Genomic DNA, 13,864 nt, shown 5'->3' on the forward strand with positions numbered 1-13,864 from the left:
GTTGAAGAACGTGTCAGGAATGTTTTCACGCAGAGCTCATTGTATCCTCCTCAGGATGTCTTCACAGAATTGATGCCAAGTTGCATGTCTTTATCTTGGGAGGGGCGTAGATTGTTTTTCTCCTTTTCAGTGGAGAAATGGACGTAGACTCCACCTGAATGCTACATGTGGAAGAAACGAGGACACTGCCTTTAGAAGGAATAGAAGACAGAATAATTGTATCTCCTGTGTTACAACCTTAACTTTTAAACTTTTTTAGTTACTTTCATGAGCATGTTTTTCTGTGCTTTGCATGAAGGCTATTTCCCACGTGTTTTCCATTAGCTCCTTTTTTTGCAATGGATGCTAACTTTGATATGCTATCACTTTGTGCAAGTGCCATTTGATTTCCCTCCCTGCTCCTTTTGTTGCACGGTCGGTTTGGGATTTTCCCTGTTCCCATCAGCAGGGTGACGCCTGGCGGTGGGAGCGCAGGGGAGGAGGTTGCCTGTGGCAAGGTGTGCCGGGCGGTTCCAAACCCCGGCTAAGGAAACTTTGCAGTCCAGAGGGTTAAAAGCATGTTCCTAGTGAACTACTTGGCAAAGCAGTCCTCTTTGTCCTCAAAGAAGCCCTGGGGTAAGCTAGTGTTATGGGAAGTACATTTATACAGCATAGCTCAAGATGCTGAGAGATTGCAGCATCTGGATATCCTGTCTTAAGAGCAGAATATACTATCTTAAGGATAGAATATCCTTAAAGTAATCCTTAGCCTTTTCATAAAACACGCAAGAGCTCAGCTCCTGCCTACTCATTCTCAGAAGATGAGATGAAAAGCCAGCCAAAGTGTGAACCTGGCTATTAAATAAGTACCTGGTAAGCTGTTCTGCACAGATGCTTTTAGGAATCTCTGGACAAGCAATCCCCTCTCTAGTCTGCATCCTGAGTACTATTAGGTGCCTGTCTGTGAATAAAAATGGAAAACTGATTTTATGTGGGTGCTGACAAAGTGGAAATAGATTCAAATGCTAGTAAAATCTTTTTTTTCATGCCTACCCTAAGGCATGACTTCCACGTCACTCAAAGTACCTCTTATATTAGAATGGTTACTGGAAAGCAAATTGCATGGCCGTCCTGCAAACCATGACACCCAGATGTTACCGACTGCATGCTCACTGCTTTGAACTGGTATTTATGAGATGTGCTTTGTAAGAAGTCTGAGGCTGAAGGTCAGAAACACCACAGGAATCAGGAGTTTATTCAAAATTAGATCATTTCTCTTGGCACATGCAGAATGGGCATGATGTCACTGACAAGAATGTAAAGTTGTGCAGGTTTGGCTAGCTCCAGAGATTTAGAATAGTGTCTATATGCTTTAACTCTTCTAGAAGCTGGGGGAGGAAGAATAACACTTTTGTGGCTGCTGAAGTGTGTCAGGGTTTTTTCCAGAGAATAAAAATACTCTGATGACACTGTCTTAGCCCATCTGTGTTTTATACCTTCTATATTCTGATCAAAGTCTGTGTGTGATGTTGACAAAGAACATGAGGGAATGTTTGATGACATTTTCTGGAGGAAAGAAATATTGCATAATTGACAAGATTGCCAGACAGTTCTTTAATCTTGATAACAGTTTCATCAGAGTTTTTACATGGAGAAGTCTGTGGTCAGGACAATTTGTTTGCTTCTGCAACTGCTCTTTAGACTAGGAGTTCTAAGAAGAACTTGCCAAATGGCTGGAAATGTGGTGCAGTGTTCCAGTAACACACAGACCTACATATAATCACACTAACAGTCTTGCTCCAAACTTGTTGAGTAAGCTAAGTGTAACCATTAGCATCAGCAAGATGACTACAGCATGCCCTTGGGTGACTCAGAAATGATGCTACAGAGGGGGAACTGGTGTGGAAAGGTGGAAATCATTCCCTGTAATTTAACCAAATGCATATGGGCTGGGTTCAGCTGGGTTGAAATACTTAAATGGCGACTGAGTTTCCAGGATGGCACTTGGAAGGTTCCCTAGAGGCTTACCAAGGTGGTAAAGAGCTGACAGCTCATGCTCCCTGGGGAGAGATGTGGGGAAACTGGGCTTGTTTCATCTGGGGAAGAAAAGACTAAGGGATGACTTAGTACCAACCCTCCATACTCGAAGAGAAGGTACAAAGGTAAGGAAGCCCAACTTTTGTTGGTAGTACCAGTGAGTGTAAAAACAGTCAGGGATCACAAATGGCAGTTTGAAGGTTCACACTGGGTACTAGGGAAATATTCTTCACTGAGAAGATAGTGGAAATCCTCTTTATGTCCATTGCTCCTTGTCTTTCCTTTGAACTCCACTGAGAAGAGTATGGCTCCATATTCTTTACTGTCTTCCTCCCTCAGGTATTCATATTTAATGTTAAGAGCTTCCATGAGCCTTCTGATCCCCAGGCTGAATAGTTCCAGCCTCTCACTGTGGGAGAAGTGCTTCAGTCCTTTAATCCTTTTCATGATGACCTGCACAGAAGTAATTTCAGCACATCTGTGTCTTGCTTGTACTGAAGAATCCAGAACTGAACGCAGCAACACAGATGAGTCTCAGAGGGGCTGAGGGAAGGGGAAGAAGGACATGTCTTGAGCAGCTGGCAGTGCTCTTCCTGTTGCAGCTTAGGACTTGATCTTGTATTGACAGGGTTCTTCCTTTGAGTGGGACAATTTTTGCCCAGAAAATATGTGAGATGACGCCAAGAGGACTCTTGCTCAGAATCTCCAAACTCAGCAGTCTGAACAGGAAGTGAAAAGGAACATAAAAATATCAGTGGAACAAAGACTCATGTATGAATTTGGGAAATTATGAAAGAATATGAAGACTCATTTTGAAATGCTGTAAAATCTAACCTTATTTTGAAAATTACAGCCTAAAAAACTGTAGTGTTGACTCCTAAACAGAAGTTGGGAATGGAAGTGGCAAGTGCCCTGTGTTCATGTTGTGAGTAGGAGTTGCAGATGCAGCTGGCAGAGAATGCTTGTCCCTTGTGGACTAAGGCCATTCGAGAACAGAGACATCAGACAAAAATTTGTTTACTGTCATTTAATAAACTTCTTTATCCAAGGGAGTACGTCAGAAAGATCAGATAAGCATACAACTGCTGTATTCCCTACTGAATGAGTATGTAGTAAAGGACCAGCTGTTCTTAGTGAGTAACATTGTTAAAGTCAAACAAATTTTTTACTTGGCCTGGATTTATCGCACAAATCCTTATTCAAAGAAGTGGCACTCAAGCTACTTGAAATAGTTGAATTCCTCTGGAGGATTTAAGTCATCTGTGCCAAGTAACAGAAAGCTGAGGAAAATAACTACAGTGAAAAAACAAAGAGGCTCAAGATTGCTTGAGAGGGCTGTTCAATCTCATCCAACACGGGTAAGAAACAAAATTATGTACTGCTTGTCTTGAATTATGAGAAATCAGCAAAGCCACATGACACTCAAATAGTATTTTTAACAGTGATACGTTTAGACATTGTTGAAAGTACAAGTAAAGACCACATGACCACAACAGTTAAAGTTCAATGAAATGAGTTGAAAAGCAACTCAAAGTAGAGGAGAATAGCAGTATTTTATTTTTTCATTCCCTGTAAAAAATTGCATTCTGGATTTCAAGTATATAATTTGTAGCCAAATTCAGAAAACTCTTCCATTCTGAATGTTTTGAACTAACACTTTTCACAGCATTCCCTTGTGATAATGCATGCTATTTCTTGGAAGCAACACAGAAGAATTTATTTTATATTTAAGAAAAAAATTTGATTGAACCAGAGGTAGTGATATTCTTTGAGTATAATGACATACTCCTAAAGAAATGCTTGCCCTTCCCAGTGTATTTGTTACTTTTGCTTACATAACATCTAAAACTGTACTGTTACCTCTTGAGGCCGCTGTGGTTCACCTCTGTGATGTCTTGCTGATTTCAGGATTTTACCACACACATGCCACTGGAGTATGGAGCTGTCTGCCTTAAAATACTTACAATAATGAAACCAGTGATAATAAAAATAACAGTAATTTATATATTATAGATTAACAACTACGACAACAAAGCCACAACGACTCTGAAGCATGTCAAGGCTGCCAAATGTAAGGAATACAAGAAAAGGAATAGACTCACAGGGAAAGGGTTGCTGAACAAAGACAGAATATTTGTCATGCAGGTTTTTTTTTTTTTTTCAGGAAATCTTTTTGCCTAAATCTGATTATGTAATAGCAAACAGCAGTGATATATTTTCTGCTGTGGTATATACAGGTATTCATTACCTCTATTGTTAAAAAGATAAGGTTTTGCAGTATTTATACAAGGAATTAGAATTAAATTTTCCATTGAAATTAAAATGCTTTGGAACATATCTTGTGAAAAGTGTGGCTCACAGCTGTGGTTCTTTGATGGATTTTGTGGTTGTTGTTGTTTAACCCCAGCCTGCAACCAAGCTCCAGGCAGCAGCTTCCTCACTCCCCCTCCCAATGGAATGGGGAAGTGAATTGAGAAGATAAAAGTAAGAAAATTCATAGGCTGAGTTAAAGACATTTTGATAAGTAATAAAAAAGCTATGTTCACAAGCAAAGCAAAGCCACTTCCCATGGACATGCAGGTGCTCAGCCATCTCCAGGAAAGTAGGGCTCCATCAAGTGTAGCCGTGACTTGGGATGTCATCACTCCAAACATTCCCCCTTCCATCTTTTCCCCCCGGCTTTATATGCTGAGCATGATGCCATATGGTCTGGGGTATTGCTTGGTCACCTGGGGCTGGCTGTCCTGGCTGTGCCCCCTCCCAGCTTCCTGTGCATCCTCAGACCACTCACAGATGGGGTGGTGTGAAGAGCAGGAAAGGCCTTGTCTCTGTGCAAGCTCTGTTTAGCAATAACAAAAATGTCTCTCTATTATCAACACTGATTGCAGTGCAAATCCAAAACACAGCTCCATGCCAGCCATTGTGAAGAAAATGAACTCTACCCCAGCCACAACAGCACAGTGGTTTAGAAATGGCATTCTAATGTCATTATACTTCCCATGAGGAGTTACAAAGGTATGCAATGACACAAAATAGTCAAAATGTTGTAGCATTCTTCTCACAATCATATTCTTTCCCAAGTCATCTTCCTCAGAAATTTATCAGAAAATCTTGTTCCATTACCATATTTTAAACTCCTTACCATTTGTAAGGAATTTTTTGGCACTACACCTACTGTAGTTTTTTTTCCTATCACCTTAGTGCCTACAAACCCCAGTCCCTGGTGTCAGATGTGGTGCAAACACAAACCATGGGCACTGACACCTTCCCTGCAGGTCATGATGTAGGGTTCACATTAGAAAGAGTAGGAGACAGGTGATGCAAGCACACAGGGATGAAGCTGAAATGAACATGGTTTTAGGAATCTAATGAGGATCATGGTTTGGATGTCAGGCTGTGGTGATAACTGCCCACTGTGATTGATAGCAGTCTCAACTGCTGGATGCCATTGTAATAGCAACAGCTTCCAAATTTTAAAGAGGGATTTGAAAGAAGACAAGGAATTGGCTTTGTCAGAATTTATAAGTAATTTCTCGGTTACTAAGATGCTTTTGTGAAGGGAGCAGGTGAGAGAAATTCGTAAAACTCTGTTTTAAAGGTACTGAGGTACTTAAAAAGACTCTAGGTTTGTCAGATAGTTGTTAGAAATCTGATACAATCTAAACAAGTATGGAACAGAATCTGCTGATGCAATTGAAATTACTTAAATACTTTAATCAAATAATACCATAATTAATTAAAAATAATAAATAATGAAGCAAAGTTGTCTTCCATCCAATTTTGGGAAAGTGTGGAATTACTGCATTAATACATTTATTATGGTTGACTGATTAGGGAATTGTTGCTCGCATGCAAAGACTGACAACACAATTACACATATGTCTTCAATGTGGAAATAATTGTGCTAATTAAACCTTGTTAAGTTGGATATTTTGCTAGATTTGGAATTAACTTTCAACAATTTTACTGCTGATTGATATTATATATCAATTGTAAGTTCAAGAGTATTTTTAATTCTGAACAGTTTTCTGGTTTTTGTCCAAAACTTAATACTGGAATTCTAGCTTAGGATTCTGACTGTTCAAGAATACTGTGGTCAAAATCAAAATGTTCCTGCCATTCAGAAGCACTGTTCTAGGTGACTAACTTCATGCTACAAACAACACTAGATCGCTGAAGCTAATTGTCAGAAATAATCCAAGAGATTATATCTAAAAATGAGATATTTGTTTGGATTTATTCCAACTGCCTGGGGCACTGGTCTACTCTAGAAGCAGAGCAGGGACTCAGAAAATAACTGGAGCAGGAAATGAGGCGGGGCTGGAACAGACAGGGAACCCAAGCAGAGAAAGAACAGCAGGCTGTAGCATGCTGCAGGTTCCAGAGAAAAGCTGTAAGCTTCCATCTAACAGCCATCCTGTCACAAATGAGCATTGCAGGAGATGCAAAAACTGGGTGGAGTGGTAGATGTACCAGATGGTTGTGCTATTATTTAGAGTTGCTTCAGCAGGCTGGAGAAATGGGCCAGTGTGAAGTTCAGCTAAGTCCTGCACCTGGGAAGAAATAAACCCATACACCAGAAGAGGCTGGTGGCTGACCAGCTGAAAAGAAGCTTTGCAGAAAAGGCCTTGGAGGTCCTGGGGAGACACAAAATAAACATGAGCACCCTTGGAACAAAGGCCATCAATCTCCTGGGCGGCAGCAAGAAGAGAATTGCCAGTGGGTTGAGGGAAGTTCTCCTTCTCCTCATCTGTCAGCCCACATCTAGAATGCTGTGTACAGTTCTGGCTCTCCATACTTGAATGAGTCCAGCAAGACCTGACAAAGACAATTAAAGGACTGGAGCATGCTGACATAAGCATTGGAGTATAATAAGATGGACTATATAGATTGGAGGAGTGAAGGCATGGGGATATTTTATTTATGTGCAAATACCAGGGAAGCAGAAAGAAGAGACAGACATTTCTTGATGACAGAACAAGAGGCAATGGGTACATTGGGTCATTTAAACATAAAAGAAATATTCCTGATGGGCTGTGTTTGAGATTGCATTGACTGTGAAAAGACTGAAGTGAAACTTCACCCTAATGACTATGGATGGTTTCAGGAACTGGACTTGAGAGTGCACTAATTTGAATATAGATGTTGACTGATGACACAAGAGCTTGATGAGAACTTTAAATCCATATCAGAGGAAGCGTAGTCAGAAATCTCCTTAAGGGTAATTTTTTTTGTTTGGCCTGTACTTGAATTTTAGAGTAAAAGTCTGTTTTTCTGTTATTTTTCTCTTTATTTTGGCACACTTTTTTGACTAGAGTTATGGACCTATGGACTTACCATTGATGGTCCTCTGAAAATTCTGTCTCTGCCAATTCTAATATCAATGAAAATGGAGGTAGGGAAAGTGTGATGGAAGAAAAGATAGACACTGACCTGGATTTAATAATTGCAGGCTGAAAAATTTAAGCTTGGCAGTCACTTCACAAAGAGATGAGTCAAGACAGAAGCTCTTTAATCTGCTTAGTAGAAAAATTGCATATATCTTGTTTCCTATCTAGTTTCAAAAACAATATTAGAAGATGAAACAGTGTAGAGAAACCCAGTCTGAACAGTCATACAGAGCAGCAAAGCTAAGGGAACAAGGTTTTCTTAAAATGATTTATTATTATAGTTCCCTGATTGTCAATATGGATCTGTAACAGCCCTGGCTATGGCTTACACTACAACATGATATTTTTTTCCCTCCCAATCTGTGTCAGCTGATAATGTCCTGGCTTACTTAGCCAATGGTTCATGAAAAAAACAGAGACTTCAAAGACAGGAACTATGCTCCTAAATATTCAGGTGATCTACAAGGGGTTGAGCGTTGCTATTTATCCTTTATTCTCACTTAAGAAATCCCCTGTGATTACAAGCACTTTTTTCTTATTGCCTACAATAACTGTCTGGAGCTTTGTGAATTCCATTCTCCAAGGCATTTATCTAACTTTTAGGTGTTGTGGTGCTTTGCATGCCTAAGAAACTGAAGTAGGCTGGTATGCTTAAGGATGCCTTAGTGTTTTTGAGGAACTTGCCTAATGACTGCTGTAGTGCTATTTAATGCATGTTCTTTAATAAACTGGCGTGGTAAACTGTAAACCTTTTATCTTTCTAAGATACTCCTTTTGATTGACTCATTACTAAACCATTCCTAATTCTACCAACTCCTACTTCTTATAAATTTAGAGTTTTCAGCAAAACAAAAATCATCCCAATATACAGTACCAAAATACAACTTAGAGGAGAAAGCTAAAGGACTGAATAGATGTAATTTAGTATCCTTTGTGTTTTATAGTCTAGTGTTACTTAATTTGGGGCTCACAAGTGCAATTTTATGTTGACAGAAATTGAAAATCCCAATTTTCATTCACTTATACTGACTATCTTGTTTAAAAGTAACTCAAATAATGTGTCTCTATATTATCTAAGGGTCACCGATATAAAAATAACTGAAAGAATTTTGTACATTTCAATAATTGTGCTGGTAAAGTTATAAAAATAAATTATAATTTTTTTTTTTGCAATTTTGGTTATATTTGTGCTGAGTTCTGCTCTATTATTGCTGCTTTGGTGCTGAAGAAAAAAAACAAATTCTGTTTTAGTATGTTTTTTGTAAAGTTAATTTGTGTAAAGCATACAGAGTTATTTGTATCCCTAGGGAAAAAATGAGAGGTCAGGTTTTTATAATGCCTTTGAAAGGAAGAGAGGTGTAAACCATTTAACAGATCAGTAGAACAAAGTAAGATGGTGATGAAATAAGTTCTTCTGGTAGTACATTAATTTCAAATTCAAGTTCACACAGAACATTCAGATGTTGCAAGGATTTTCATAAATGAATAAACACTGTGTCAGTACTGGCTGTATTTACATACAATTGGAATTAAGAAAAGGGCTAGAAATTATATAAGAGAAAAATAAATACTTTTTTCCCATACAAGTTTTTCTTCCTGCTCTAAAATGTAATTATATTGTAGAGTCAGAGGTACTAAATGAAACACTGAAGCTGTTTGGTGAAGAGTAGTGCATGTAGATTGGAATAAACAGGACTGCATTTGACCTGAGAAAGAAGTTGTCTTCTTTTATAATTGTACCAATAAGTTGAAAATGGTTGGTAGTGGTGCCTAATTCTACTGTTGTGGAGTTAATTCAGCATCACATCTACTTGACACTAGTGTTGTGTTATTGTTGGTGGAATTGTTCCTTCTTTAGCATCACAAAAGAACATAGCTTAACCCTATGGAATGTCCTCTGTGGAAATTCCTCAGTAAATTCATGTGTTAGATAACAGAATATTCCATACTGAAAGAGGTTGTGGTCCTTTAAAAATTTTATAAAAATACTCTTACTTTTACCCTTGAACAGCAGCACTTTATAGTGTAATACACAGGAGAAAAGTTAATCCATATGCTAGCAAGCCCTTTTTCTGCTAGAAAGGCTTTTGAGTTTTGATAGCGTGAGAAATGACAGAACTCTCTTATTAAATAACTTCTCTCCTTACTGCCATGCTGACCACTTCTACTTTCATTCACAAATTCATCTGGCTATCTCTCTGAAACACATAAAGTTATATTTTGGCTGAAGGGAAGAAACAGCAGCTTCCTGTGTATTGTCTCTCCTCATCCCAGCTGTTTTCCATGTGGCCAGCTATTTCCTTCTTCAGAGCAGCATACTTTGGAAAATATATGACATTACTCTATTTCTGGAAAGCTTCTACTTTCCCCCTCCATTCTTGGCCGTGTTCTGTGGCCTGAAGAGTAAAATTTCAATATCAGTGTGGGGTTGTTTCTTTGTTTTAAATTTTTGTTGTTGTTGTTTAAGACCAAAAATGAACTGAAGAAGTAATTTCCATTATTTATTCCATAATTTATTGAAATTTCATATTTATTCAGATATTTTATCTGGGAGAAACAGGAAACTTGGATGTGGGTGACTTTATTTTGAGAAAAAACTATATGAAGTCCTGTAATATGATAAAGAAAAGCTCTGGGTGAGGAGAAATAAACAAATACTCAATGTTGTGTCTTATCTTGTTTGGATTCTCCAAAAGGTTCTTTTTTGTTCTCCCCACTACTGCTATTACTAAATTAGCCACAGTGCCAGAACATGCCTGTATTCTGATACAGCCCTAAGTACTTCAGCTTCTGGCAGCCAAGCTTTCTGCTAGTGATTTAAACTAGCACATAGTTTTTGTAAGGGTGAAAGCCTGACCAAAAGGTCCTTGAGGTCAAGGGCAGGTATTTTGCCACTGACTTCAACAGAATTTGTATCTGATCCTTTGTAAGAAGCTCTTACACCAAAAGCTTCAAAATGCAGGTTGGTGTCAGACTCAGTGCTTGCTTTCCTCTGAAGCTGAGCACTAGACAAGAGAGCAGCTGTGATTTCCATGGTGAGCATGCACAGTGACTCTCTGACACTCAGCAGCGGCACCTGAGGCACAAGGCTGCGTGTTTTTTTGGCTCCCTGGTTATTTTTTAGTTTATGTTCTGCTGCAGTATCTCATGTCTGCTGTGCACTAAGAAAATGAACATATAAAGTAATAACTCAGTTGGTGTTCAATAACTTGTTAAGCTGCTGTCAAATTGTAACAAGGCGTGAAGTCTGAGCATTAATACAGCTACAAATTGGGAATTAAAATGTTGTATCAGTTACGGTTTTTATCGCAGAAGTAAATCTGTTTTAATTACTGAAATTGGTTAAGCCAGGTCCAACAAGAATAAAAATGCAGTGAAAATGTCTATTTCCTAAACTAACAGGATGACATGAAACAGCCTTCCTGAAGTAATAAACACTTAGAATTAAGCTATGAAATCTCTGTAATTAAATACTTCATAAGGGAGGCATAAAATTACTGTGGAAGAGACAGAAAGGTGAGATAAGAAATAAAGCAAATTAATATTTTCACTTAGGTTATTTAATTTTGGTTTTCAGTCATTGATTTTTTTCTACAATAAGTGTTTACTTCATAAATCCACTATGAGCAGAAGTCCACCAAGTCATCAAGGGTGCTGAAAAGAGAAGTGCCAGCATGTGAACCAGCATATGCTGCTCATCAAAACTTTTGACAAATCCCAGAGCATAAAAGAGATAATTAATGCTGGAGGGAGATTTCAGAGTGATATCTTCCATGATGCTCATATTTTATCTGGACAAGATGTATAAACCCCAACACAACAATGCATCCCAGCGACTTCAGAGTATCCATTTTCTCAGCTGAATGTCTGTCCCCTGAGCCAGAGGCTGCCCGTGGGTAGCGTCCTTAGGGAGTATTTTTAGAAGGGCTGTGGTGTGGTTGGTGGGCGGTGCAAGGACTGGAGGGAAGCATCCTGAAGCAGGACTCTGATGACTTCCTTCTTGGCCACTTTTGACAGCTTATGGGATGCCTTTGGAAAAGATCACTGCTTTGTGTCTCTGTTTCCCCTCTTTAACATGAGGGTGTTCGTGCTGATACCTATGAAAATATTTTGAGGTCACTAAGGGCAAATAGTGCAGCAGAGTGTGATAGTAGCAATTCCTGTACTTGCCAGTCTTGGGATGTGCTAAATTGTAAGCTTGACACTTCACGAAGTCTGTAGCACCAAAGTACAAATGTTCCTGTTACTTGTAAATACTCTTCCTACAGGCTTACACACTTCTCTCCCATGTGTTCCTTATTCGTACCCAGTTGTATAGAGAAGCTGTACCCGTGCTCAGGGTGTTCTGGGATCTTACTGATTTCAATTAACTCATGTACTTTGTGGCAGCTAGACAGCAGCTATGCTGCTTTCGGACTGTGTAACATTTTGTTAATGATGGAAGAGTTAAGCCCTTAAAAAATGAGCAGGTGTACTCAATGTCCTAAAGCCAGTTGGTCTCAGCATGTGATAAACACTTGACTCTCTTTTGTGGAGGTACAAGTTAAAGTAATATTATCTCTCTTGCATGAATGTTTTTTTATGATTTATTAGAATGTAAAGTGGTTTCACTTGGAGGCAGATTTTGGGTTATGTCTCCTGGGAATAGTGGATGACTTGGGTGGTGTTTGTGAGAAAAGGCTCTTAGGGATTAGGAATATCTGATGGTCTGCCACTGTGCAGCACACGTTAGAACAGCCTTAAAATTATTTTAAGTGTTATCAGTGAGAGCTGGTCCTGTAAGACTCATTCACTGCATGGAAATAATAGGGTAGATGGTGATAGCCATTCATCCTCTTGGCCTTTCTTTGTGCTTCTTTGCTGAGACCACAGGAAGTGAGTGGAGAGAGGTGACTGACAGTTCCATGATTTTTGAGGCTCCAAAATGCTGAAGGCCATTACAGATTACAGGAATCAACAAATGTAATAATATTGTGCATTTTCTTTGGAATTAATTAGTATTTAGGTCATGAATAAACTCTTTGCTATATGTCTTTATCCAGTAAAGTCTTCTCCAGTTGCATTTTAAGTGCTGTTGCTGTTTAAACTTTACATTACTATATTTGTAATAATAATCTATTAAATGTTATGTATGCCTTTCTATTACACCAAGCAGCCATCATTGTAAAACAGCATTCTGCTGTACATTAACAAAAATGAATTCCAATAATGATGAAAGAGTAGCTAAATATTAGAAGAAAACAAGTATATAGTGGGAGCTATTGATCTTTGGAGAGAAAACAAGTAGACACTAGCTCTTAAGTCAGCATATCCAGAGACTTCATAAATTTGTGTTCAATCGAAGTACCTCAGGAGGGCTGTGAATCAACAGCAATGAACCTTTCTGTAACTGACTTCAGAATAAAATAAATCTGGTCTTTTTTCTTGTCTGACCTTTTTCTTGTTCTTTATGTTGTTGGGTTTCTTTGGTTCTTGTTTTTCCTTTTTTCTTCCTTTTTCTTGGTTTAGACTTTGAAGATGTTGAGACCGAAAAGTTGTGTTTGTATCATCTTGCACTTTATGATCTGAATATACTTTTGTATATACTAGATATAATTTTTTATTTGGAAGGTTTGTTTGTTTGTTTGTTTGTTTTTTACATTACTATTTTTGTACTGCTTTTAGAAAGTAAAAATACAAAAATAAATAAAAAAAGAAAAACAATAAGAAAAAGGTTTGACCACAAGGTGGCAATGAAGACACGCAAAATACACAATCCTACATTTGAATAGAAAACAGTTCAAAGGAAAAATCTTCTTCTCCTGAGCCTTAAGAATTTTATTGTTAAAAAAGTTTCCAGTTAGGTTGCATGTTAATGCACCCTGAAACTCCAAAAGAAGTTTGGCTTATTGAAGTAAGTTACTTCTTGATAAAAGTCTGATATTGACTTGAGTGAACTGTGTGCAAGTCAGGAAAAGAATGGCTTTGCCTTGGCATTGTCTAATGCTCAGAGAATAAATGACAGAGGGCTTGGATGGCTCGTATTGAAATGGAAACACCCAAGGCACTGCCCATCCATCATTCCCAGTGCAAAAATCTACATGGCTAAACAGCCTTTCTTTTGCTCTTGCGATGCTGGCTCTGCTTGAGAGCAAAGGAGGAGCCAACACTTGACCTGCTTGGGCCATGGTGGAATCTCTGCATGCTGTGCTGCCGGCTGCAGCCCCTAAGGGTGTTTGGTTCACTGGTGTCCTTGGGGCACATCATCTATGGCCCTTCCTCTGCCTGCCAAATGTTGGTCCAGTTAAGTAACACATATGACATTGCACTCTTTGCCCCAGAAACTAATTTTGTCTTAAAAAATTATTTCCTTTTTATACTTACTAGTTATGACTGTAGCCAAATAATCTAGTTTTGCTCTATAGAAAATAGTAATTAAAAGGATAACTTCTTCCTCAAGGAGTATTACCCGGGGCTTA

At 38.6% G+C, this 13,864-nt stretch overlaps 1 long non-coding RNA gene across 1 annotated transcript; it reads left to right on the plus strand.

Moving 5' to 3' along the window:
- The first annotated feature begins 1,973 nt into the window (after positions 1-1,973).
- Positions 1,974-4,367, plus strand: LOC111924198 (uncharacterized). The gene is made up of 3 exons (XR_015278193.1): positions 1,974-2,141; positions 2,356-3,374; positions 3,925-4,367. It is a non-coding gene; the product is annotated as an uncharacterized LOC111924198 (long non-coding RNA).
- Positions 4,368-13,864: the final 9,497 nt, after the last annotated feature.

The sequence above is a fragment of the Cyanistes caeruleus genome, chromosome 1 (assembly GCF_971803275.1).
Source record: "Cyanistes caeruleus chromosome 1, bCyaCae1.hap1.1, whole genome shotgun sequence".
NCBI lineage: Eukaryota > Metazoa > Chordata > Aves > Passeriformes > Paridae > Cyanistes > Cyanistes caeruleus.